The following is a 25,761-nucleotide window of genomic DNA, read 5'->3' as shown; positions in this document are numbered from 1 at the left end:
CCCTGAACATTAAAGAGGGGCTACCTAAAGCCATGCCAAAGCCAAAAACACGCCAAAACTCACTCCTGGACACTTCACTGCACTCCAGAGAGAAGAGATCCAGCTATGCCCACCAGAACACAGACACAAGCTCCCCAAACCAGGAGACCTTGACAAGTCACTGGTCCATCCCCACCCACAGGGAGCAGACTCCAAAAGTATAAGGAACCATGAACTTCCATCTTGAAGAAAAGGCACCTGAAACACAGCAATCTAAACAAAATGAAAAGGTAGAGAAATATTCAGCAGGTGATGGAACATGACAAAAACCCACGAAACCATACAAAAGAGGAGGAGATAGGGAGTATACCTGAAAAAGAATTCGGAATAATCAGAGTAAAGATGATCCAAAATCTTGAAAACAAAATGGAGCTACAGATAAATAGATCTAGAGTCAAGGATTGAAAAGAGGCACGAAATGCTTAAAAAGGACCTGCAAGAAAAACAGAAGCATCAATCAATCGTGAACAATGCCATAACTGCAACTAAAAGCACTCTGAAGGAAAACAATGGTAGAATGACTGAGGCGGAAGAGAAGAGAACTGAGGTGGGAAATACAATGGTGGAAATAATAGATGCAGAGAAAGTCTTTGACAAAATTCAACATGTGTTTATGATAGAAAAATTCTCCAGAAAGTAGGCATAGAAGGAACATATCTCAACATAATAAAACTCATATACAACAAACCCACAGCAAACATTATCCCCAGTGGGGAAAAATTGAAAGCATTTCCCCTAAAGTCAGGAAAAAGACAAGGGTGCGCACTCTCACCACTACGATTCAACATAATTTTGGAAGGCTTAGCCACAGAAATCAGAGAATAAAAAGAAATAAAAGAAATCCAGATCGGAAAAGAAGAGGTAAAACTCTCACTGTTTGCTGATGACATGATCCTCCACATAGAAAACCCTAAATAACCACCAGAAAATTAGTAGAGCTAATCCGTGGATATAGTAAAGTTGCAGGATATAAAATTCATACGCAGAAATCCCTTGCATTCCTAAAGAATTACAATGAAGAAATAGAAAGAGAAATTAAGGAGACAATCCCATTCACCATCGCAACAAAAATTATACAATATCAGGAATAAATTTTCCTAGAGAAACAAACGACCTATATATAGAAAATGCTAAAACACTGATGAAGGAAATCAAACATGACACAAATAGATGGAGAAATATACCATGTTCGTGGATTGGAAGAATCAATATAGTGAAAATGAGTATACTATCCAAGGCAATCTATAGATTGAATGCAAACCCTATCAAGCTACCAATGGTTTTCACAGAACTAGGACAAATAATTTCACAAAATGTATGGAAACAGAAAAAACCTCGAATAGTCAAAGCAATCCTGGAAAAGAATGGAAGTGGAGGAAACAACCTTCCTGACTTCAGACTATACTCCAAAGAGAAAGTCATCAAGATAGTATGGGACCTGCACAAAGACAGAAATATAGATCAGTGGAACCAAACAGAAAGCCCAGAAATAAACCTGTGCACCTATGGACACCTTATCTTTGACAAAGGAGGCAAAAATATACAATGGAGAAAATACCATCTCTTTAACAAGTGCTGCTGTGGAAAATGGTCAACCACCTGTAAAAGAATGAAACCAGAACACTTTCTAACACCATACACAAAAATAAACTCAAAATAGATTAAAGATCTAAATGTAAGGCAAGAAACTATAAAACTCTTAGAGGAAAACATAGGCAGAGCATGCTCTGATGTAAATCACAGCAAGATCCTCTAGGACACACCTCCCAGAGTAATGGGAATAAAAACAAAAGTGAACAAATGGGGCCTAATGAAACTTAGAAGCTTTTGCACAAAAAGGAAACTAAAGCAAGGTGAAAAGGCAGCCTTCAGAATGGGAAAACATCACAGGAAATGAAGCAACTGACAAAGAATTAGTCTCCAAAATACACAAGCAGCTCATGCAGCTCAGTACCAGAAATATAAAAGACCCAATCAAAAAGTGGGCCGAAGAGCTAAATAGACATTTCTCCATGGAAGGCATACAGATAGCTACCAAATACACGAAAAGCTCAACATCACTCATCAGAGAAATGCAAAGCAAAACCACAATGAGGTACCATCTTACGCTGGTGAGAATGGCTGCTATCCAAATGTCTACAAACAATAAATGCTGGAGAGGCTGTGGAGAAAAGGGAATCCCCCTACACTGTGGTAGCGAGGCAAACTAGTACAGACACTATGGAGAACAGTGTGGAGATTCCTTAAAAAACTGGATATAGAACTGCCATATGACCGAGCAATCCCACTGCTGGGCATGCAGACCAAGGAAAACAGAACTGAAAGAGACACATGTACATGTACCCTAGTGTTCATTGCAGCAGTGTTTACAACAGCTAGGACACAGAAACAACCTAGATGTCCACTGGCAGACGAATGGATAAGGAAGTGTTAGTACGTGTACACAATGGACTATTACTCAGCTATAAAAAAGAACACATTTGAGTCAGTTCCAATGAGATGGATGAAACTGGAGCCTATTACATAGAGTGAAGTGAGTCAGACAGAGAAACATCAATACAGTGTATAGACGCATATATATGGAATTTAGAAAGATGGTAACGACAACCCTATATGCAAGACAGCTGAGAGGGATTTATGTAAAGAACAGACATTTGGACTATGTGGGAGAAGGCGAGGGTGGGATGATTTGAGAGAATAGCACTGAAACATGTATATTACCATATGTGAAACGGATGACCAGTGCAAGTTCGATGCATGAAGCAGGGCACTCAAAGCCAGTGCTCTGGGACATCCCAGAGGGATAGGGTGGGATGGGAACTGGGAGCGGGGTTCAGGACTTGGGGACTATGTAGACCGATGGCTGATTCCTGTTGATGTATGGCAATAGGCACACAATATTGTAAACTAATTAGCCTCCAATTAAAATAAATAAATTTACACCAACAACAAAAAAGACTAGAGAATATACACTTGTCAGTGATGGATTGTAATGATCTCACAGAGATGATACCATTAATTTCTATAAAGTAGAAATATTACAAGCAATCTTATCTAATCCCAATGCAACAATAGTTGATAACAAAAATTGAAACAGAAAGGCTTTTCCATCTGAAAAAATTTTAACTCTTCTTTAAAAAGTGCTGAGTTCAAGAAATACAAAGTCAAGTTATAAAGAACGACTATGAAAAACTACACATCAGAATCTATGGGAGACATTTATAGCAGTGATCTGAGGCAAGTTCACAGCCATAAACACACTTATGGGTAAAAATAAAAGAATGAAGATAAATGAATTAAAAGTATGGCCTCAGAAAACTGAAAAGAAAACCTAGGAATAAAAGAACAACTAAATAAAACAAAAGATAAAAGCAGAAATGAATGAGACACAAAATAGAATAACAAATTGAAATCCTGTTTTTCAAAGCAGACAAGCCATAAGCTGGCTTGAAGAAGGAAGCAAGATCACAGAGACAGACAAAGTAATAGGTGAAAAGGATGAAATAATCATTGAAACTTAAAAACTGAGGGATTACTTTGTCAACCTATACTCATATCAACTTGAAAATCCACATGAAATAGGTAACTTCCTAGATAAATACAGACTACCAAAAGTCTGACTCTAGTGTTAGAAAGTTTAAATCAGCCAATTTTCACAGAAGAAATGGATAAAGTTATTACAAGAACTACCGTCACGAAGCACTTTGCTCAGATGTATTTATCAGTGAATTCTTGTAAACCATCAAAGATCAAATAGTACCAAAGCTTTATGACTTGTGTAAGAACATTTGAAAGGAAGAACACTTCCTTAACTTCTTTTAGGAAGCAAGTAGGATACTAACACATACACATAGATACCAAAACTATAAATAGAATATTAGCAAACGGCCAACAATACATTTAGAAAGTAATATACTGTGACAAAGTGGGATTTATTCCATTAATACAAGGCTGGCTCTATATTAGGAACTTCACTGATATCATTCACCACGGTAACATATTTAACGACAAAGACCCTGATGTTGAGAAAGATGGAAGGCAAAAAAGTAGGGGGCAGCAGAGAATGAGATGGTTAGATAGCATCACTGACTCAATACACATGAATCTGAGCAAACTCTGGGATATAGGGGAGGACAGAGGAGCCTCAGTTGCAAAGAGTCAGACATGACACAGCAACTGAACAACAATAATCATATGACTATCACCATAGATGCCAAACCAATCTTTGGGAAACTTCAATAGGCATTAGTGTTAAAAAAGAGAAAACTCAAGAAATAGGAATCAGGGATGCATTATGACATGATAAATGCTATGTAAGAAGTTCCTCATGCAAGTACTTTATTTATATAAGTACTTTATACTGGAGGTTTTCCAATAAGGTCAGGAATAACCAGTGTATGCCTAATACATCACTCCCATTCAGTCTTCAACAGCAAGCACTAGTCAGTTGACTAGAGAAACCAAAAAGATTTTTAAGAATGGAAAAGGAGAGGTAAAGCCACCTCTACGTGCAGGTGATATCATAGCACACCTGAACAGTCTTATAGAAACCATGACAAATTAACTAAAATAAAGAGAATTCAGCAAGGTAGTAGGATATAAAGTTACCTACAAAAATTATTAGTCTTTGTTTCTACACACACACACACACACACACACACACACACACACACACACACACACACAGAGCTGGAGGACACTTTAGGAGAGAAAATCCCATATACAATAGCGATAACAAAGAGTGAATGTATAGAAATCAACTTAACGAGAGCATCTATACAAGGATAATTTGTAAACACTTTCGAACAACATAGAAGGAAACTTGAATAAGTAGAAAGATTTTCAATGACCTTAGATAGAATAACTCAGTATTAAAAAGATATTCATTCCCTCTAAAGTTATGTATACATTGAATATAATCTCGAAAATATCAGCGAACATTTTTATGAGTTAGACCAATGGATAATTTAGTTCATATTTTTTAAAAAACATGCAAGAATAGCCAGGATGTAAGTAAAAAGGAAAACCTATGAGTGAATAGTAATCATATCAGACATAAAAGCACACTATAAAGCCCCAAATTTATACCAGTGGGGTACCAGTACAGGAATAGACTAATAGGCCAGTGGCATCGAATAAAAAACTCAGAATAACACCAGTTATATTTTGGGATTTTTCTATGTGATCCAAAGGCATGTAAAATCACTGAGGCAAAGATGAACATTCAATAAATGATGCTGGAACAACATTAAAAAAAAATTAGTGTAGATCTATGATCTACCATCCACAAAAATAAACTGTAAATGGGTTTAGGCATCTAAACAAAAAAATGAAACCATAACAAAATCTTGAAGATAATAGGGCCGAATTCTTCTTCAATATCAGCATTGGGAAAGGCTTTCTAACTCTGACTGAAATTTCCAGAGGTGATTAAAGAAAAGAACATTCTATGTGACGAGAAAAGATTTTTTTAATGTATGGCAAGTGAAAGTGAAAGTGGCTCAGCCATGTATGACTCTTTGGGACTATGACTCTTTGTGACTCCATGGACCTCCATGGAATTCTCCAGGCCAGAACACTGGAGTGGGTAGCCATTCCCTTCTCCAGGAGATCCACCCAACCCAGGGATCGATCCCAGGTCTCCTGCTTTGCAGGCAGACTCTTTACCAGCTGAGCCAGCAGGGAAATCCAAGAATACTGGAGTGGGTAGCCTATCTGTGCTCCAGAGGATCTTCCCGACCCAGGAATTGAACCGGAGTTTCCTGGCTTGCAGGCGGATTCTTCAGCAGCTGAGCTAAATTGAAAGGCATTGGAGAAACTGGGATAAAGTATTTGCAGGATGCCCCACGGACAAATGAATAATAGTCCAAGTATACACACAGAAGTCAAGTACTGCAGGACAAAGGGCTAATATTTCCTCAGGAAAATGGGAAAAGCTATGAATAGAGAATTCACAGTATATATATAATGTGTCAAACTTCCTCATAATTAGACAGATACATACTAAAACAAGGGCTTCCCTGGTGGCCCAGTGGTAAAGAATTCACCCAGTATGCACAAGATGCAAGAGACTCGGGTTCAATCCCTGGGTGGGGCAGATCCCCTGGAGAAGGTAATGGCAACTCACTCCAGTCTTCCTGCCTGGAGAATCCCATGGACAGAGGAGCCTGGCAGGCTGCAGTCCATGGGGTCACAAGAGTCAGACAAAACTGAGAAAGTAAACCACCACCATACTGAAACAACACGGAGATATCATTTCCCACCTGCCACGACAATAAAGGTCACAAAGATAGGGAAACACATTCTGATAGTGAGGCAGTGAGGAAAGAATCCCAGTGGCCAGCGGTACAACTCTTCTGGAGAGAAATTTGGAAATACCTAACATAACTACAGATGCATTTAACATTTGGCCCAACAATCCTACTGCTGGGAATAAAACTTGAAGAGATATTTCTACCAACACAAAAACACGTGTACCCAGGGTTATTCACTGCACCATTGTTCGTATTAATTAATACGAAATGTTGAAAACAACTGAAATGCCCCTATAGAAGCCAGTGTAATCCAATGTAGCTGTAAAAAAGAACGAAGGAGTACAGAATAAGGAGGTTTTTTTAATGGAATGCTGTTTCTTGCAAAAGGAAAAGTGCAAAGAAGCTTTAGAAAATGCAATCTTTCATTTAATAAACAATGGAACATAGGAAAACCCGTATGCATTTATTCATTTGCGTAGAGGAAATACAGGGAAGATTCAACCAGATAACCAGATTGGTTATCTACAGGGGGACTGTGGAAAAGACATGGGGAATGGGAAGGCTGTAGAAGGTGTGGGGAAAGAATCATACTCCTACAGTATGTGTTTCTGTGTAGCCCTGAGTCTGAATTTAAAGTCTGGCATATCAATTCGAACCACAAAAATAATTAGATGCAAACAAATACGATTTTTAAAGGAGCGCAACACGATCGAGGCATTTTATTTTATTTTATATTTTTGATCGAGGGATTTTAAAGAGAGCAAGAAATGATTAGTCACAAAATTGAAGCTAATCACAGGTAAGGAAAGAGGGTTGTACAGAGGGTGGACAGGAGAGTTGGCCGGCGAGCAATTTAATCGATCGCCTTTCTTATTAATCCCCAAACTTTGGTCCTAGGTAATTTCATTTATATCGGTAGAGACGTAGTTTATAGAAAGAATACTTTTGAGATGTACCTGACTGGAAGAAGAGTCGGAAAATAGTTGAGACGTCCAAGACCCCAGCAGTGGCAGCGCGCTCCTCCCTCTCCTCAGCTCACCGCCAGCAAGCCGCAGAAGAGCACGTGATTGGTGTAGTTCCGGTCACATGCCACGCACTCACTCAGTCAGTTCGGTCCCGGGAGGCGGGGCCAAAACACAGACCCGCCCACGGGGAGTGAGGGCAGAGAGGGTTATGGGTGAGAGGGTTCCTCTCAGATGCCAGCTCTGCACCTCTAGAAACCATGGTTGGAAAGCTGGGCACAAGGTCTCTCCATGTGGCCTAGATACCACCTGGCCAGGATTTCTGCCAGGCCAGGACTCAAACCCAGAGAACTGATGTCCACATCGATGAGCTTTGCAACAGAGACTGAACTTAAAAACGATTGGCCCCTTGATGAAAAAGAGGCTTTTCAGGTGGCGCTAGTGATAAAGAGTCCGCCTTCCAGTGCAAGAGATGCCAGAGTCAGGTTCGATCCTGGGTCGGGACGATCCCCTGGAGGAGGTCACGGCAACCCACTTCAGTATTCTTTTTTTTTTTTCACTCCAGTATACTTGCCTGGAGAATCCCATGGATGAGGAGCCTGACGGGCGACTTAGCACTTGATGAAAAAAGCCATCAGACTTTAGTGTCCACATGGCTCTCCTATGGTAAATAAGGAGTTGAGTCCACACCAGATAGGGAATATGTATTCCGGCCTCTGTGCAGTTAAGCCAGCATAGCAATGACATTGACATTTGACAAAAGCAGCATAAAGGAGAAAACTGCATGCATGCTAAGTCGCTTCAGTCTTGTCTGACTCTTTGTGACCCCATGAACTGTAGCGCACCAGGTCCCTCTGTCCAGGGGCTTCTCCAGGCAAGAATCCTGGAGTGTGAGGCCATGCCCTTCTCTGGGGAAGAAGAAAACTGCGACCCCTTTAAGAACAAGAGGCATTCAGGGTATTTGTGTCCAACCTTCTCAGTGTGCAATGTGGGAGACCTCGGTTCGATTCCTGGGTTGGGAAGATCCACTGAGAAGGGATAGGCTACCCACTCCAGTGTTCTTGGGCTGTCCTTGTAGCTCAGCTGGTAAAGAATCCACCCATCAGTGTGGGAGACCTGCGTTTGATCTCTGGGTTAGGAAGATCCCCTGGAGAAGGGAAAGGCTACCCACTTCAGCATTCTGGCCTGGAGAATTCCATGGACTGTATAGTCCATGGGGTCGCAAAGAGTCGGACACGACTGAGCAACTTTCACTTTCACTTTCTCCCTGAAATCCTGATTCCACTGTTTATTTCCTGTTCTCTTCCCAATTGTTTACCACTTTTCAGAATACAATACATTTTATTTGTATGCTATTTCTCTAAATTGGCCATCTCCTTCTGATGGAAAAATATAAATTCCTGGAGGGCAGGAATCTTTGTTTATTTGTTCATTAACATATCCTTATACTAATGCCTGGTATAATGTATACTTCAAGATTTGTTCAAGGAATTGTTCTCCAGCCACACTAGCCTCTTTTTTGTGCCTCTGACCCTAACTCTCACTCACCAAGCATGTTCTCACACCATTATATATTTTCCTGCAACAACCTGCCCACAGATGTTCCTATAACCACCATCCTTACTAAGCTCACTTCTCTGCTCACCTTAGCAGCCAAGGCTTACTTTTCTTCATGGCACTTAGCATTTGATCATAATTTTTCTGAGTATGTTTTGTTTCTCTGATTTGTTGTTGTTGTTTTCACTTTGCTTTAGTTTAGTTTTGCTTTTTCCTGTTCTCTGTCTACACTTCTTTCTTATACTCTTTTAATTGCTGCTAAAGAAGTAAACCATCCATGACTGTTCTAATTTTTGCCATATAATGTCATCTTTCACTAGATGGGGGTAATGGCATTAAATATCTTAAGACTGGATCCCTGGGTTCATGACTTTACCACTGAGTGGTACCATAAGCTCCATGACCTTGGCCTGGCGCGTTAACACTTCCAAGATTTCATTATCCATCATCAAAAGGAGAATGACAATTGATGTCACTTCTTGACTGTTGATAGGCTTCCATTTAGATAATGCATATATAGGGCTTAGCAGAACACTTGACAGTGATGATAAATGGAGGATTATTATCGTGATCATTGACTGTATGCTATCAGAATTGAGCGTCAAGAGATCTAGGCTTCTTCCTAGTCTCTGTTGCTTAAAAATATATTGCAATTTCCACGAAGTTACCTTAAAGCACACTGTGCTTTAGATTCTGCTTCAGTCCAAAAGAATGACAATGCCTATCAATACTGTTTCCCATAAGTAGTTTAAGGAAAGTCTTAAGTATTTAACTCATCTCCAACCCAGTATCACTTTTTTAATGGGTAATGGTTGGTTGAAGTGCTTCCAGTGTCCAGACAAATTTCTAAAGAACCTCAGGCAAGGGTAATGAATAATCCTGTTCTCTGTTGCTCAGAGGAACAGACATTAGCCCAGCCTAATGTCAGGTTCTGCCCAAAGAACCTGAGCAGAGAACAACTGAGAGGTCCAATTCAGGTGCCACTTGTACAGACAGTAACTGGGCAGATTGCAACGATAATGCACTTAATGTCTTCCTCTAGATGGACCACTCAGGGGTGAAGATAAGAGCAACAGAAACTTTTCAAAAGGAGAATTTTAAGGTATCTTATTTTCCCCTATAAGAATTTTGAAAACTGGCTTCTCATATTTTTAATTTGCAAAGGATGTAATTTCTAGAATATTGTAGATACACCAGATAAATGTGTTTTAGATATCCTTTTTCTAAATCTTGGTACTACAAGTGTAGTTCACTCAGTTTATGAAAAATGTTCAGCATATGACTGAACGATTGGAAATCTAGTTCTCACTGAATATTTTCAATTATCAATAGCATTATAGTTTATAAGTAAAAGTCTGACTTCATTTCTCAATTTCAGTAAATGTGTGAATGACACTCTATAGTATCTTCCTTTTGAATTTCAAATCTAATATTGCTCAGTGGATAATGAGATAGAAAGCAAGCTAGAAGAAGCCCACTTTTAAGTCTAAAATCTATCTCCCAGGTTTCAGTAAGAAGTGCAGTATTGTTGTGTTCTATACTTTCTACTTGTTTCTTTCTCTTCCACTTCTTTGCTGAGATTTTCAATTTTTTCGCTTGTTTAAAGAGAATTTGTAACTACTTGATAGTTACTTTTATGATGGTCACTTCAAACTTCTTGTCATTATTTCAACATTGTTCACATCAGTGTTGGCATCTGTCGAATGTCTTTTATTATTCAAGCAGTGATTTTCTTAATTCGGGGTCCTGTGATCTCTATCATTTCCTGGGCCTTTTGAATACCACATTCTAAGACCCTGGACCCTATTCATGTGCATTTTTGTGTGCTTCTTGGGTGCAACACACAGTGATATGTGCTCTACCCTCAGATTCCTGCTCTGATTCCACACGAGGAAAAGTGGATTCCTAACTCAGGCTGCCTCAGTGGTAGCAACCACCCAGCGCAGCCCTGGATACCGTCCCAGTCAATGTGAGGCACCAATTCACAGCCCTTCTGTAGCTTCAGAAAGGGAGTATAAGCTCAGTTCTCCTCTAGGCAGGGCTGACCCCAGGGAAGGGGGAAGGGAAGGGCAGAGCAAATAATTTGTGAAGAAAATAGTCAGGACTACATTAATGGATGCAGAAGTAGTATTTGACAAAATCCAGCAGCCGGTCATAATAAAATCTTTCTCAACACACTGGGAATAGGGGATAATTACCCCCAACTTAACAGACTCAAGGGTAGGTGCAGAGATCAGCAATGTTTGTAAGTGTCAGGGAGGAATGTAGGCACTCTCCAGAGGTAACAACTTGGGAAACAATTCCAGATGGCACAGTCCAAAACCGGAAATACAAAGAAGTGATTGACAGCTCAGGGTTGTGAAGCCTCTCACCCTCAGTCTCTCCATCTTCCCTCTCCTTTCTCCCCTGGGTAGCTCCCTCCCACACTGTCCCAACTCCCTTCTCCTGTGCCACAAGGACCAGCACTTCAAATCCAATCTGCAGGCCTTCCACCCCTCCCTGCCTCCGTTCCTCCAGTGCCCAGTGAAGGGTGTGGAGGAAGAGGGAGTGAGGGGATGGAAGGCGAGGGCCTTGCTACCTCACTGGGGGTCCAGCACTCTGTCAAATCAAGACAGACCTCAGGGATGGCCCAGGAGGCTGTGGCAGGGAGGTGGGTGTGGTGGGGCTCAGGAAGGAGGGAGGAAGATGAAGACAGGAAGAGAGTGGAGGGAGGAGGGGAGCGATGAGACATAGGGGTGTAGAGACAAGGGAGAAAGAGAAAGGGAAGGGAAGAGAAGAAAGCTCTACCATGGCGGGGGTCAGAGGAGAGGCAAGGAAAAGGGGAAGCGGTGCCCCTGAGGCAGCCCTTTCCTTCCCCTGCCCCAGAACAGCCCAGGCACCGTTCCTCCAACTATGCACATGTTGGACTGGGGGTCACTGGATGCTGGTTGAAGCTTTGTCACCTGTGTGAGCTCAGTCAGACTTGGCCGTGGGAAACAGAGCAGCCAAGGGGGTAGATCGTCCCCAGAAGGAGTAAAGGGACAGTTCCCGGCTCACTGTGGGGCTGAGGGTCTTTGGCCCGCCCTTATGATCACCACTTTCTCTCCCGATGGCCCCTGTGCCTGTCTGAGTTGGATATTTCTCTGAGGAATCACAGCTGTCTCAGGCTACCTGGGGATCCTCTGGAGGACAGGCAGGATGGTGTGACGAGTGCAGGGAGGGACGGGCGGTGTCCCCCAAGAGGCCTGTCCTGCAATCTCCTCTAACACCTCTGCCCTCTGCCAAGTTGGAGGAAGGAAAAGAATGAAAGTGTTAAATGTCTGGCCATCTATTCCGCTTGCTGACATGTTGCAGTCATGCTGAGGGGGCCCATGTGGACATCACTCATTGTTGTGTGTCCATCTCACTCCTGGTAGGATGAAAGATGTATATCAAAACTGTTCCAAACAATTCCCATGCTTCTCTGAGTAAACATGCTGGGGTTTGCTCTTGTTGGAAACGAAATACCGTGATGATTGTAATCTGTTTTTGGAACAATACATAAATGCTCTAAAGGCTGGAACAAAGTCCTAGGAAAATATCATGCCTAATGAAGCAGAATCACTGACTTTCATTTTTTTTCTTTTTTATTTATTTTAATTGGAGGCTAATTACTTTACAATATTGTGGTGGTTTTTGCCATACATTTAGGTGAATCAGCCATGGGTGTACATGTGTTCCCTCCCCATCCAGACCCTCCCTCCCACCTCCCTTCCCATCCCATCCCTCAGGGTCATCCCAGTGCACCAGCCCTGAGAACCCTGTCTCATGCATCCAACCTGGACTGGCGATCCATTTCACATATGATAATATACATGTTTCAACGCTATCCTCTCACATCATCCCACCCTCGCCTTATCCCACAGAGTCCAAAAGTCTGTTCTTTACATCTGTGTCTCTTTCTCTGACTTTTAAAAGCTAAAATGAAGTATTGCACAGTTCTAAAAATGTTGGAAGACCTCACTATACTGTATTTTCTGGGATGTGAGAGGTTGGGAAGATCCATAGCCCAGGAGAAAGCAAGTACAGTGTGAAGGACTTGGGCTGAGAGTCTGATCTATGTTAGTTTGAGCTCTGCCTTTGTCATGCTGGGTCACCTGAGAACATTCACTTAACATCTCTAACCCTTACCTCCCTTCAATACTCGAGAGGCATAATAAATTATACCCTGAATATTTGGTGCTGTGGTTCAAAGCTCAAAGATAATTTTCGTACTTGAGAGAAGAATTAGAAAAATGAAATATAGGTCTAAAGAAACTGTAGAGAATGTAACCTGGAGTGACAGAAGGATAGAAAGTACCAAAAGAGAGTAGATGAGAGTTAATGGAGAGGTGGTGAATAAATCTAATACATGTTTCGTTGTCATTCAAGAAAGAGAAGAATAGATAAGTATTTGAAGGGATCATGATTGGGAAATATCCAAAAGTAATAAAAGATATCAAATTGTTACAGCCACATCAATGAGAGAAATACTTTAAGGAAACTATACTGTAGAAAAGAAACATGTCATAATTATAAAAGGTTTCATTTGATGCGAATATATTAATAAAGCAATTCAAATATATGACATTCTTATCATAGGAGTCAAAATACATGCAGCAAAAATTGACAGAAAGAAATGGTGAAAAAAACAGTCACAGCGAGGTATTTTAACAGCTCACTGAATTACAAGGAAAAGAGACAAAAAAAAAATCAGTTAGATGGAAAAGTTTTGAACAACATGAGTGACAAAATTAATTCAGAGTAGAACACTGCATACAAAAACTGGGGCTGGAACATTCCAGAATACGCTTGGCCATGAATCAAGAAACTTCAGTGAGAGTAATACAATCGACCCTGAATGGTTCGTGTGAGGATTCAAAGGTAAGGGTGATTTCTCTGCCCTTCCCTCATCCAATTATGAATCCCAAGATTTTCAACACTCTCCACCCCAGGGACGCTCCCCTCTCTCCAAATATTTATCCTGAGAGGAATCAAAGACAAACAACGCCAAGCACTAGTTGCAATGAGTTGGACACGACTGAGCAACTGAACAACAACATATAGGAAGAAAGTCCACTGTGAACTGAACTTGTAAACTGTCCAGTGTGAACTGAACTTGAATCCCTGAAATGAAGGCTGGAGACATTTTTACAGATGGGTGAATGCTAAGGTAAAGTCATTGAGGGGTGTTTGAATGGGGGTGGAGTAGGGGGTTATTTCCTATGATGCAGCTACTTGGATTTGGTAATTAGCACTTATGTGGGGCTTCCCTGGTGGCACGATGGTAAAGAATCTACTTGCAATGCGGGAGGCCTGACTTCGATCCCCGGGTCAGGAAGATCCCCTGGAGAATGGAATGACTACCCAGTCCAGTATTCTTGCCTGGAGAAATCCATGGACAGAAGAACCTGGCAGGCTACAGTGCATGGGCTTGCAAAGATCTGCACCTGAGTGTAAGAGTAACACTTTCTCTCTCTCACTTATCTGGAAGAGAAACAGTCTTCTCTTGTATTGCTGACAGGAAGCAGTGCTGTAAATTGAAACAAGGTGTTCACTGAACTTAGGCCCTTAACCTCCCATAGGGACAGGGAACAACAGGGAGGGTTATCTCCCTGAACCTTTGCACTTCACAGCGATGACTCTCAGGTCCTTGAGGCAATGTTTCATCTCAAATTGAGGAGAAAGGATTGTAACTATAAGATATCTAACTGCTCTAAGAGTGAGTACTGGGGAATATCTGTCTGCTACCAAGTTTTAGATGCAACAAACAGCAAATCCTATTGTTAGCATTGAGCTTTTTCAAGGATACAATTAAAGGTGGGGCAGAGGGGACCAGTCTGGGGTTGTCTCTAAGACATAGACTGCTAGAAGCCATGCTTGAGTTTAGTCAAGTCTTTTAGCGCAGAGATTTTGAAGGAGTAGTTATGAGCCTGGAGTTCTGCAAGACTCAAGCAATCACATGATTAGAGCCTTTCCCCTTCAGCAGAGGGAAGATTCTACATCAGCCATGAGCTTAGCCACAAGAGGAGAGGTTCATCACATGTAATCATGGCATATGTGTTAGGGCTCACTCCACACACATCCTTAGAAGAGTGGAAAACAATCAACCTGAGCCATTGTGCCACCATCATCTGTGTAAAGGGGAGTGCCCTGGGTGTCCTGTGGGTTAGGGTGGGGAGGATCTCACAATCCCACCTACCATATAGGGTTCTAAGGTCAAGAACTCATGGTGACTGACTCACCCAGTTTGGCTTGTGGGCAGTGACCAGGTCTTCAAAGAGTGTTTGTGAGGAGAGTCTATGGGATGAAGTCATGGGTTTTTGGAAAAATAAGGAAAAATGGTCAAGGGAACCAAGAATCGTCTCTAAATCACCTTGTCAGGGCCACATAAGCAATATGAGTCCTCAAAAGAAGTTCCTTTTCCAAGCAGAGAGAGGAGAGCCCTAGGGGCCAGAAGAGACTGAGCTCCCAGTTCTTACTGCCCTCCCCCCACCCCCACTTTGCTACCGGTGTAACACCGAGAGAACCCTTAGAAACCGAGCCACCCATGCAGAAGCAGGTAGCTAAAATCAGGAGGCCTGGGTCCCAGTTACTTGGATCTACAAATCTAGGGATCTCTGAGGGCCTGCTGCATGCCAGGCCCTGTGCCTCCTGCTTCATATTTTCTTCCTTCTTGTGTTCTGATCAGGACTCTGATATGCAGAACTGCCAGGTCCTGGCCCTCTCTGAGGCTGCTGAGGCTTAATGAAATATAGGAGCTTGTCAGGAGTCATTCAGATGCTACACGGAGATGCAGACACTGGGACTGAGCTCTACTGAAGGAACACGATACCACCATGAATAGTTTTTAATAAACTCCCGCTGCCATATTATGAGATTTTTCTGAAGGAAGATCAAAGCTGCAAAAAGTACTGAAAGTAGCTGCATGACAGTCCAGCCCGTTCCAGGGAGGGCATACCAGGGACAGAAATGGAAAGCATAAAGGACACAGGAAGCGGAGCTTAGTGGGCACTGAAATAATAGTAGGGGGAAAAGTCATGCTGCTTCTTTTTGAAAAATGTGGACAATGTGGATTGATGTTCCCTGTTATCAGAGACAGAATTGGAACTCTGGAAGTCTCAGACCAGCTTACTTAGCAAGGGAGAGGGAGTGAAGACAGGGTATCAGGCAGAACTTTCTGGAATTTTCTCTCTCCTAACAGCAAGTTCTTCTGGAGTCTCTGTGACCTGAAAGAAGAAATCCATCTCCTGCATGAGCTGAAGAGAAATCTGCACAAGAGTTGTGAACAGTTTGGATGATGGAAGTGAAAGACAAAAAATAGACACACACTGAAATAAACCTTCAAGAAAACCTAAAAATACATGTGAATATTTGGTCAACCGATTAGTATATATTTTCTAGTGTTTCACTCAACAAATTTTGCTAATTACAAAATATTAAACACTCTAAATGTGTATTTAGAAGATAAAGTCATTCTGCGTCTTCCATCTATATGAATCCATCACCGTGACTCTTAGATATCCAGTATTTCCTAGGTTGGTGCAAACTTTCCAAATGCATTTGTCCTTAGCTAATGTGCTTACCTACCTAAAATATTTTAAAGTGTTTAGGATGATTGTATATTATTTTTAAGAGTTACTATCATGTAAAATTTTCTTCAAGGTGGCTTTCTCACTTATTATGTCTCCTAATTTTCATTTTTTAAGCTAATGTGATTTGGCATCTATCTAGAGGTTTATTGAGGAAGGGTTTTCCATTTTACGTGTATTATTTGTTGATCTCTTGCCTACTTTGTCACTTATATGTCATGGCATATTTAGTCATTCAGCCATGTCGACCTCTTTGGGACCCCATGGGCAGTAAGTAGCCCTGCCAGGCTCTGTCGTCCATGGATTTCCCAGGCAATACTGGAGTGGGTTGCCATTTCCTTCTCCAGAGGCTCTTCCCAGTGGAAGGACGGAAGGATCTAACCCAGGTCTTCTGCATGGCAGGCTGATTCTTTACCCCTTAGTCATCAGCTCCCTACTAGGGAAGCCTCCTCCCCTTACCAGGGAAGCATGCCCCTCCTCCAGCCTGGGAAGCCCCCAGTTAGTAGATAAGAAAACAGTGGGGAGGGGGCCGCAGAGGAGGCGGGGAAAGCGCGACTAGGCCAATAGCAGGGCGGGGACCACCTTCGGATTGGCACCACATGCACCGCGGGGACTGCAAGATCTTCCCCATGCTGGACATCCCAGGGGAGCAGGCCCAGAGACTGCTTGAAGCACGTGGAAGCTGCCGAGGAGGGGCCGATCGCGGAGGCCACAGCCAGGGCCTCTATGTAAGTTGTCTTCCTATCTTCCTTCTCATGGGCAGCGTTCCCAGGCATCTGCCACAAAGGCAGGTGCCCCCATGTCTGCACTTAGCGGGATGGAGGGCCTGGAGGGCCTGAGAGGACACCCCCAGCAGAGCAGCACTGGGGTAGCAGGGTGTGCAGGCCTTTGATCAGCAAGACACACTCTGATCCACTGCTAAGAGTCCTGCCAGTTTGGTTTTGACTTCAGCCCCCCTCCCATCCCAAGAGAGACCAGCCCTTGGCCAGGCACATTCACCCAGGAGGATGCCCAGGAGGGAAACAGCGGACCTGCTGGTCTGGAAAGTTCCAGATGGGGCACCAGGCAGGGACCAGCGGGGCAGCCTCTGACACCGCACAGGCTCTGGGGGTGTGGGGGGCGGAGGGGTTTCCCTCCTCCCTCCAGGACGAGGGTCCCAAGCAGGGGAACAAGCGGCTGCAGGCAAGACAACCGCTGCGGGTAGCCCCCTCCCGCCTGCCTACGCCTGAGTGACCGTGGCGCCAGGGGGCGCCACAGCCGCTTGGAGCGGCGGAATCTGGGGAAGAAGAGACCAGTCTCCTGACTAGCCGCGGGCCCGACCCCAAGGCGGACAGCCGACCTCCCCAGGAGCCTTTAAACCTCCGTCCCAGGACAGGCTAGGTAACAGCGAGGCAGACAAAGCAGGGGCGGAGCGCCCCACAGCCGCCACCCCGCCTTGGACCACCACGCTCCACCTACAGACCGCCCGGGGCACGCAGGCTTCCGCGCTTTGGGCCCCTGACTAGGGATCACTGGGCGCTGGGCGCCCGCCGGCCGACGACAACCCCAGGTCTCCTGGAAAGCAGGCAGAACCCCCTGGCTCCCCGATCGCCCCTTGTCTTTCCCAAACCCCGGGACCCTCCCCGCACCCGCGTCTCAGGCACCCTCCCAGCCACAGGCGAGGAGGGGGAGAAATTGCCTAACCGACGGAGGGGAGGCCCGAGGCGCAGAAGGCTGGGAAAAACGCTGGGCTGCAGGCCTGCAAGCCATCCCCGCAGGGTAGCAGCCTCAGCCACTCCGCCTAGCCCTGAGGCTCTGCCCCAGACACACGTGAGGCTATGCGCTGGTCGGGCACTTCCGGGGTGGGGGTGGGGTGGAGGTGTTGTAACTGGCCACAGTGACGAAGGAGCATTGGAGATGAGGGGCTGGGCCCCACGGAACCCTGGAACATAACCTCGAGGGACGTGGCAGGGAGGTCGGGCAGGAGAGACACGCCAGAGAAGACGTCCCGGGACGCGAAGGCGGGGCTCGCCTTGGCCCTCCAGACAGGGTTCAGGGTGTTCTGGGTGTAGGCAGGAGAGGAAGACGAAGATGTGTGGGGAGAGGGCGAGGAGCTGCCTTCCCACCCAATCGCTTCACGCCACCCCTTCTCACTGTCGTCCCTTTCAGAAGACTAAGCCCCGACTGCCTGCCGCCCAGGCGCCAGGTCCTTGCAAAGGCGTGGACCGGCCTCAGGCGGCCTCCCTGCCCCCTTCCCGTCCCGCCTGGGGGCAGGCTGGAGAGCTGCCTGGAGAGGCCTCCAGGCTCTCAGAACCGCGTTAATGATCCTCCTGCAGGTTCACCTATGTACATAGTCAAGATCCACCGTCTTAATGCTCAGCCAGGCCTTTGGGCAGACCCTGGCGGGGCCCATCCCAGTGCCTCACTAAACCATCCATCCAATCAGGAATAGCAAGGGGGCAGTAGCAACCAGTTCTCCACTGACTAGCAAAGCTCTTCTTTGGTCAGGCATCTTAGCATAAAGTCTATAATATTTACTTTTAACACATTTCCTTCTTTTGCTACTACAGAAATTGTGTAAATTTATTCATTGATTTTTGCCAAGAGAACGCAATGGTCATAGCAAACACCCTCTTCCGACAACACAAGAGAAGACTCTACACATGGACATCACCAGATGGTCAACACCGAAATCAGATTGATTATATACTTTGCAGCCAAAATGGAGATGCTCTATACAGTCAGCAAAAAGAAGACCAGGAGGGGACTGTGGCTCAGATCATGAACACCTTACTGCCAAACTCAGACTTAAATTGAAGAAAGTAGGGAAAACCACTAGACCATTCAGGTATGACCTAAATCAAATCCCTTATGATTCTACAGTGGAAGTGAGAAATAGATTTAAGGGACTAGATCTGATAGACAGTGCCTGATGAACTACGGACGGAGGTTCATAACATTGTACAGGAGACAGGGATGAAGACCATCCCCATGGAAAAGAAATGCAAAACAGCAAAATGGCTGTCTAAGTAGGCATTACCAATAACTGTGAAAAGAAGAGAAGCAAAAAGTTAAGGAGAAAAGGAAGGATATTCCCATTTTAACGCAGAGTTCCAAAGAATAGCAAGGAGAGATAAGAAAGCCTTCCTCGCCGATCAATGCAAAGAGATAGAGGAAAACAACAGAATGGGAAAGACGAGAGATGTCTTCAAGAAAATTAGAGATACCAAGGGAACATTTCATGCAAAGATGGGCTTGATAGAGGATAGAAGTGGTATGGACCTAACAGAAGCAGAAGATATTAATAAAAGGTGATGAGAATTCACAGAAGAACTGTACAAAAAAGATCTTTACGACCCAGATAATCACGATGGTGTGATCACTCACCTAGAGCCGGACATCCTGGAATGTGAAGTCAACTGGGCCTTAGGAAGCATCACTATGAACAAAGCTAGTGGAGGTGATGGAATTCCAGTTGAGCTATTTCAAATCCTGTAAGATGATGCTGTGCAAGTGCTGCACTCAATAAGGCAGCAAATTTGGAAAACTCAGCAGTGGCCACAGGACTGGAAAAGGGCAGTTTTCTTTGTGATCCCAAAGAAAGACAATGCCAAAGAATGCTAATACTACTGCACGATTGCACTCATCTCAAACGCTAGTAAAGTAATGCTCAAAATTCTCCAAGCCAGGCTTTGGCAACACGTGAACCGTGAACTTACAGATGTTCATGCTGGTTTTAGACAGGCAGAGGAACCAGAGATCAAATGGCCAACATCCTCTGGATCATCAAAAAAGCAAGAGAGTTCCAGAAAAACATCTATTTCTGCTTTATTGACTATACCAAAGCCTTTGACTGTGTGGATCACAATAAACTGGGGAAAATTCTCAAGGAGATGGGAATTCCAGACCACCTGATCTGCCTCTTGAGAAACCTGTATGCAGGTCAGGATGCAACAGTTAGAACTGGCCATGGAACAACCGACTGGTTCCAAATAAGAAATGTTGTACATCAACGCTGTATATTGTCACACTGCTTATTTAACTTATATGCAGAGTACATCATGAGAAACGCTGGACTATAAGAAGCACAAGCTGGAATCAAGATTGCCAGGAAAATATCAAGAACCTCAGATATGCAGATGACACCACCCTTATGGCAAAAAGTGAAGAAGAACTAAAAAGCCTCTTGATGAAAGTGAAAGAGGAGAGTGAAAATATTGGCTTAAAGCTCAACATTCAGAAAACTAAGATCATGGCACCTGGTCCCATCACTTCATGGCAAATAGATGGGGAAACTGTGGAAACAGTGTCAGACTTTATTTTGGGAGGGCTCCAAAATGACTGCAGATGGTGATTGCAGCCATGAAATTAAAAGACCGTCGCTCCTTGGAAGGAAAGTTATGACCAACCTAGACAGCATATTGAAAAGCAGAGACATTACTTTGCCAACAGAAGTCCGTCTAGTCAAGGCTATGTTTTTTGCAGTAGTCATGTATGGGTATGAGATTTGGACGGTGAAGAAAGCTGAGCGCCGAAGAATTGATGCTCTTGAACTGTGGTGTTGGAGAAGACTCTTGAGAATCCCTGGGACTGCAAGGACATCTAACCAGTCCATCCTAAAGGAGATCAGCCCTGGGTGTTCATTGGAAGGACTGATGTTGAAACTGAAACTCCAATACTTTGGCCACCTGATGTGAAGAGTTGACTCCTTGGAAAAGACTGTGATGCTGGGAAGGATTGGGGGCAGGAAGAGAAGGGGACTACAGAGGATGAGATGGCTGGATAGCATCACCGACTCGACGGACATGAGTTTGGGTAAACTCCGGGAGTTGGTGATGGACAGGAAGCCCTGGCATGCTGCGATTCATGGGGTCGCTAAGAGTTGGACATGACTGAGCGACTGAACTGAAGTGAACTGATTCATTGATTATTTGGGGGTGGGTGCGTGGGTACCATGCAGCTTGCACTGCAGGATCTTAGTTCCTCAACCAGAGATTGAACCCAGCCTAAGGAAGTGAAAACACTGAGTCCTAACCACTGGAGCACCAGGGGAGTTCTCAGTGATGTTTTAAATGCAAAATTTATACAACTTGTGAATAACTGAATGCTTATTTGGCTTAAAGAAGACACCATAGAAAATGCCTCCGACTTAATTCTATTTGTGGGATTTCCCTGGCGGTTCAGTGGTTGGTTAGGACTCTGCACTTCCAGTGCCGCAGGTCTTGAGGTGGATTCCTGGTTGGGGAGCTAAGATCCCACATGTTGCAGCATTCGTCCAATAAATAAATAAATTAAAAACACTAGTTTCTTAATTTTTTTCTTGTTAAATTCCTTCTCCCCTCAGAGGTCACACCTTTCCAGTGCTTCTGCCTGGACCTTACACACTACCATTTCTGACAGCTCTATATCCAGGTCTACAGCAGGATTTTATCTTCCTCATCTTCCTCAGCACCAAGTAGGTGGGTTGTGTACATTGGAGGCATGGTATAGATATCCTCAAAGAAATTAAAAACTAGCTATATGACTGAAAAAGCTTTCAACTATGCTACAAATATATGTACAAAAATTAAAGTGAAGTTAAGATCTTTTCTATCCATCCAAAAAGTCTCCGATAAAGAATGGTGAATTGTTTTAGAAAATATCAAGGACATGTCTTAGGAGCAAATTTTCAGCATATAAATGAAAAAGGGTGTTAGATTCCCAAAAACCTACAGGAAGGAAACAAATTGATAAAAAGTACTCAGCTGCAAACATGTAGTATCGTTCAAGAAAAATGGAAGGATGATTCTGAGTACAGAACCTTCGATGTGAAGTATAGACCCTCAGGCACGAAGGCCAGAATCTCCAGAAACAGAAGATGATTTCCAGGCCTTGTAGCCTGGTGGAGTTTACCTAGCTGGATTTCAAGATTGCTTGGAGTCAATAACTCTTTTCTTCATTTTCTCCCATTTGGAGTGGGAATGTCTGTAACTATTATCTTATACCTATCCCACTACTGTATTTTGGGAAGGGGTAACTTTTTTACTAGTTCACAGACCCACTGATGGAGAAAATTTTTGCCACAGGGAGAATCATACCCAGTTTCTCACATATCTGGTTAAATGATTTACAGGTGAGATTCTGGACTTGATAGGTAATATGTTGAGACTTTGGGGAATATTGGGATGAGATGAATATGTTTTGCATGATGGATGGATTTGAGTCCTTGCAGGGGTCAGAAGACAGACTGTTGTCTGCTGAACAATGGCCTCTAAGGATATCCATGCCCTAGTGCCTGAAATCTGTGAACGATACCTGATTTGGCAAAACGGACTTTGCAGATGTGATTAAGTTAAGGATCTTGAGATGGGGAGACTATCTCAAAAGCGAAAAGTAAAAGTGTTACTCACTCAGTCGCGTCCGACTCTTCGTGACCCCATGGAGTATAGCCCACCAGGCTCCTCTGCCCATGGAATTCTCCAGGCAAGAATACTGGAGTGGGTAGCCAATCCTTTCTTCAGGGGATCTCCCTGACCCAGGGGTCAAACCCAGGTCTCCTGCATTGTAGGTAGATTCTTTACCGTCTGAGCCACCAGGAGACTAGCTTGGTGAGCCCTCAATGTACTAGTGTGTCCTTATAAAGAGGAAAGGAGAAGGAGATTTGATACAGAAGAAGGAGGGCAGTGTTACGACTGAAGCAAGATACTATGTTGTTGGCTTGGATGAGGGATGAATGGGTCACAAGGCAAGGACTATAAGAATGCAGCTCTAGATGTAAAAAATGCAACTTAAGAAATTCTCCCCTAGAGAAAGCCTGCCAAAGGGACAGTGGCCTTGCCAAGAAACTTTGGTTTGTACCCAGTAAAGCCGGTTTTGTACTTGATCTCTGGGGCTAGAAGAGAATAAATGTGTGTTATTTTAAGTCACCAGGTTCATGGTAATTTGTTACAGCCACTGTAAGAAAATAACCCAGGAACCTTCCAAGATAATCTAGTCCAGTGGCTTCAAACAATCCTCAGAAGAACTTCGTTCAGCCCCCAGAAATGTGCAAAGATGTCCCCTTAACTCACTCAACCAGAGAAGAAAACCAAAAAGCAAAACAGGTTCTAATGCCCGTTAGAGCTGCTTGTGCCACACTGTTCCGTGCAGGTGTGCTCAGTTCTGTCCACCTCTTTGTGACCCCGTGGACTATAGCCCACCAGGCTCCTCTATCCATGGAATTTCCTAGGCAAGAATACTGCACTAGAACTAGGAATATAGACTGGAAATAAACAATGGAGGAATACATAAAACCATATATGTAGAAAGCTTAAAAGAGTGCCTGGCCTGTATGTGATCATAATATTATTAGGTGTACTTGCATTTGCAGAGAAAATCTCTGGACGGATACACAAAATGGTAAAAATGGCCATTTCTTCTAGGTTGAATGAATCACACGCATGCTACAGAAACTGGCTTTTTACCATATTTAATCTTGTGCACATACTGCCAATCCAGGCGGATCACTGGTAAAGTATCCGCCTGTGAATACAGGTCCCATCCTACAGCTGAACCAACCTTTTTGTCACGTTTTGAGCCTGAGAACACTTCATTTTTCTTGAGAGAAATGACGTGAGTATTCAAGGGTCAGACAGACACCGTGTTTCTGTGTTTTGTTTATCTTCTCTGGTTAAGTGAGTTAAGGGAACATCTTTGCACGTTTCTGGGCTTCTCCTTTAGCTTGAGTTGAAGAAGAGCGGATACACATACACACATACTCCCCTTTGGACTTGTTTGAAATGGACAGGAGAAAAAAGAAATTCACTTGTGGGGTATTATAACTGGATGGGAGGAAAATGTCCTCACCATTTCAGGGTGTGTATATATGAATATATTTTCCCCTTAAATGGTGAGCAGCATTCAATGGAGCCATCTTTCCCTGTTTAAGATTAAGATTTCTATCTCCTTCATGTGGAGATATAAAACTAGCTCAGAATCTCAAAGAAATCAATTATACCAAATTTCAGTTGTAAACTATAAGGCAAAATTTCATTTCAGTCTAATGTCTATATCCACCAACTCTCCTGCCACCAACAGTCATTTCCACAGGGATCCATTCAGAGTACATTTTTATATAAAGCAAATCCAAAGTGAAGATTTTTCTTAAAATATATCAATATTGGCAAATCAGATTAGAAAAATCCAGCTAGACAAAATTCACAGCCTGATTATTAAATGCACATTAACCAGCCATTGTCTCTTTCCTGAAACTAAGTCACGAGACTAGAACCCTTGAATGATTCATTCCCCGGCTTCCCTCTGTGCCTTGCTCAGCCACTCAGTCATGCCTGACTCTTTGCGACCCCGTTGACTATAGCCCGCCAGCCTCCTTCCTCTGTGTGCCTTATATTTAGCCAATAAAGATATCACTCTATTCACCTAGATATAGCAAACACCTGGGATCCATCTTCTAGAAAAATTACCCTGGGAGTAATGGAACTCAGATCCCATCTGTTATTATTCTTGGATTAAGTAAATTATACTCAGCTCTTCCCATCCCCTGAAATGATGAGGACATTTTTTTGCCCCATGCAGTTATAATATCCCACAAGTGAATTTTTATTTTCTCCTGTCCATTTCAAACAAGTCCAAAGGTGAGCTAATTTCCCCCCTGCTTTCCTAGAGTGCTGGTGGTCTGTTGTAGTTGGCCTGTAAATGATAGGGTCACTTCAGTTCAGTTCAGTCACTCAGCCCTATCCGACTCTTTGGGACCCCATGGATCGCAGCACGCCACGCCTCCCTGTCCATCACCAACTCCCGGAGTTTACTCAAACTCATGGCCGTGAGTTGATGATGCCATCCAACCACTGCATCCTCTGTCATCCCCTTCTCCTTCTTCCTTCAGTCTTTCCCAGGATCAGGGTCACTTCAAAGGAGTCAGTTCTTTGCATCAGGTGACCAAAGTATTGAAGTTTCAGCGTCAACATCAGCCCTTCCAATGAATATTCAGGACTGATCTCCTTTAGGATTGACTGGTTGGAACTCCTCGCATTCCAAGGGACTCTCAAGAGTCCTCTCTAACACCACAGTTCTAAAGCATCAATTCTTTGGCACTCAGCTTTCTTTATAATCCAACTCTCACTTCCATACATGACTACTGGAAAAACCACAGCTTTGACTAGACGGACCTTTGTTGGCAAAGTAATATCTCTGCTTTCTAATATGCTGTCTAAGTTGGTCAGAACTTTTCTTCCAAGGAGCAAGTGTCTTTTAATTTCATGGCTACAGCCACCATCTGCAGTGATTTGGGAGCCCAAAAAAATAAAGTCTGTCACTGTTTCCACTGTTTCCCCATCTATTTCCCATGAAGTGATGGGACCATATGCCATGATCTTAGTTTTCTGAATGTTGAGTTTTAAGCCA

At 43.6% G+C, this 25,761-nt stretch overlaps 1 protein-coding gene and 1 long non-coding RNA gene across 5 annotated transcripts in view; one reads left to right on the top strand and one right to left on the bottom strand.

The window, feature by feature from the left end:
* LOC145535365 (melanoma antigen preferentially expressed in tumors-like) overlaps positions 1 to 23,004 on the bottom strand; it is a 33,487-nt gene extending 10,483 nt beyond the window's left edge. For 2 of the 4 annotated variants that reach the window (XM_081563785.1, XM_081563781.1), the window contains exon 1: positions 22,770 to 23,004. The gene's annotated coding sequence lies outside the window, so the exon portion shown is untranslated. Of the gene's footprint in view, positions 1 to 7,249; positions 7,917 to 22,769 lie in introns of those variants that run through there. The other 2 variants (XM_081563782.1, XM_081563783.1) reach the window with 2 other exon arrangements.
* Positions 17,680 to 21,680, top strand: LOC145535366 (uncharacterized). Its single transcript, XR_014075391.1, has 2 exons — positions 17,680 to 17,781; positions 18,951 to 21,680. It is a non-coding gene; the product is annotated as an uncharacterized LOC145535366 (long non-coding RNA).
* Positions 23,005 to 25,761: the final 2,757 nt, after the last annotated feature.

This window comes from Giraffa tippelskirchi, chromosome X (genome assembly GCF_054371585.1).
Source record: "Giraffa tippelskirchi isolate mGirTip1 chromosome X, T2T-mGirTip1v1.2.pri, whole genome shotgun sequence".
NCBI classification, from domain to species: Eukaryota; Metazoa; Chordata; class Mammalia; order Artiodactyla; family Giraffidae; genus Giraffa; species Giraffa tippelskirchi.
Note: the sequence above shows the minus strand (reverse complement) of the source record. Positions and strands in the feature narration are given on the sequence as shown.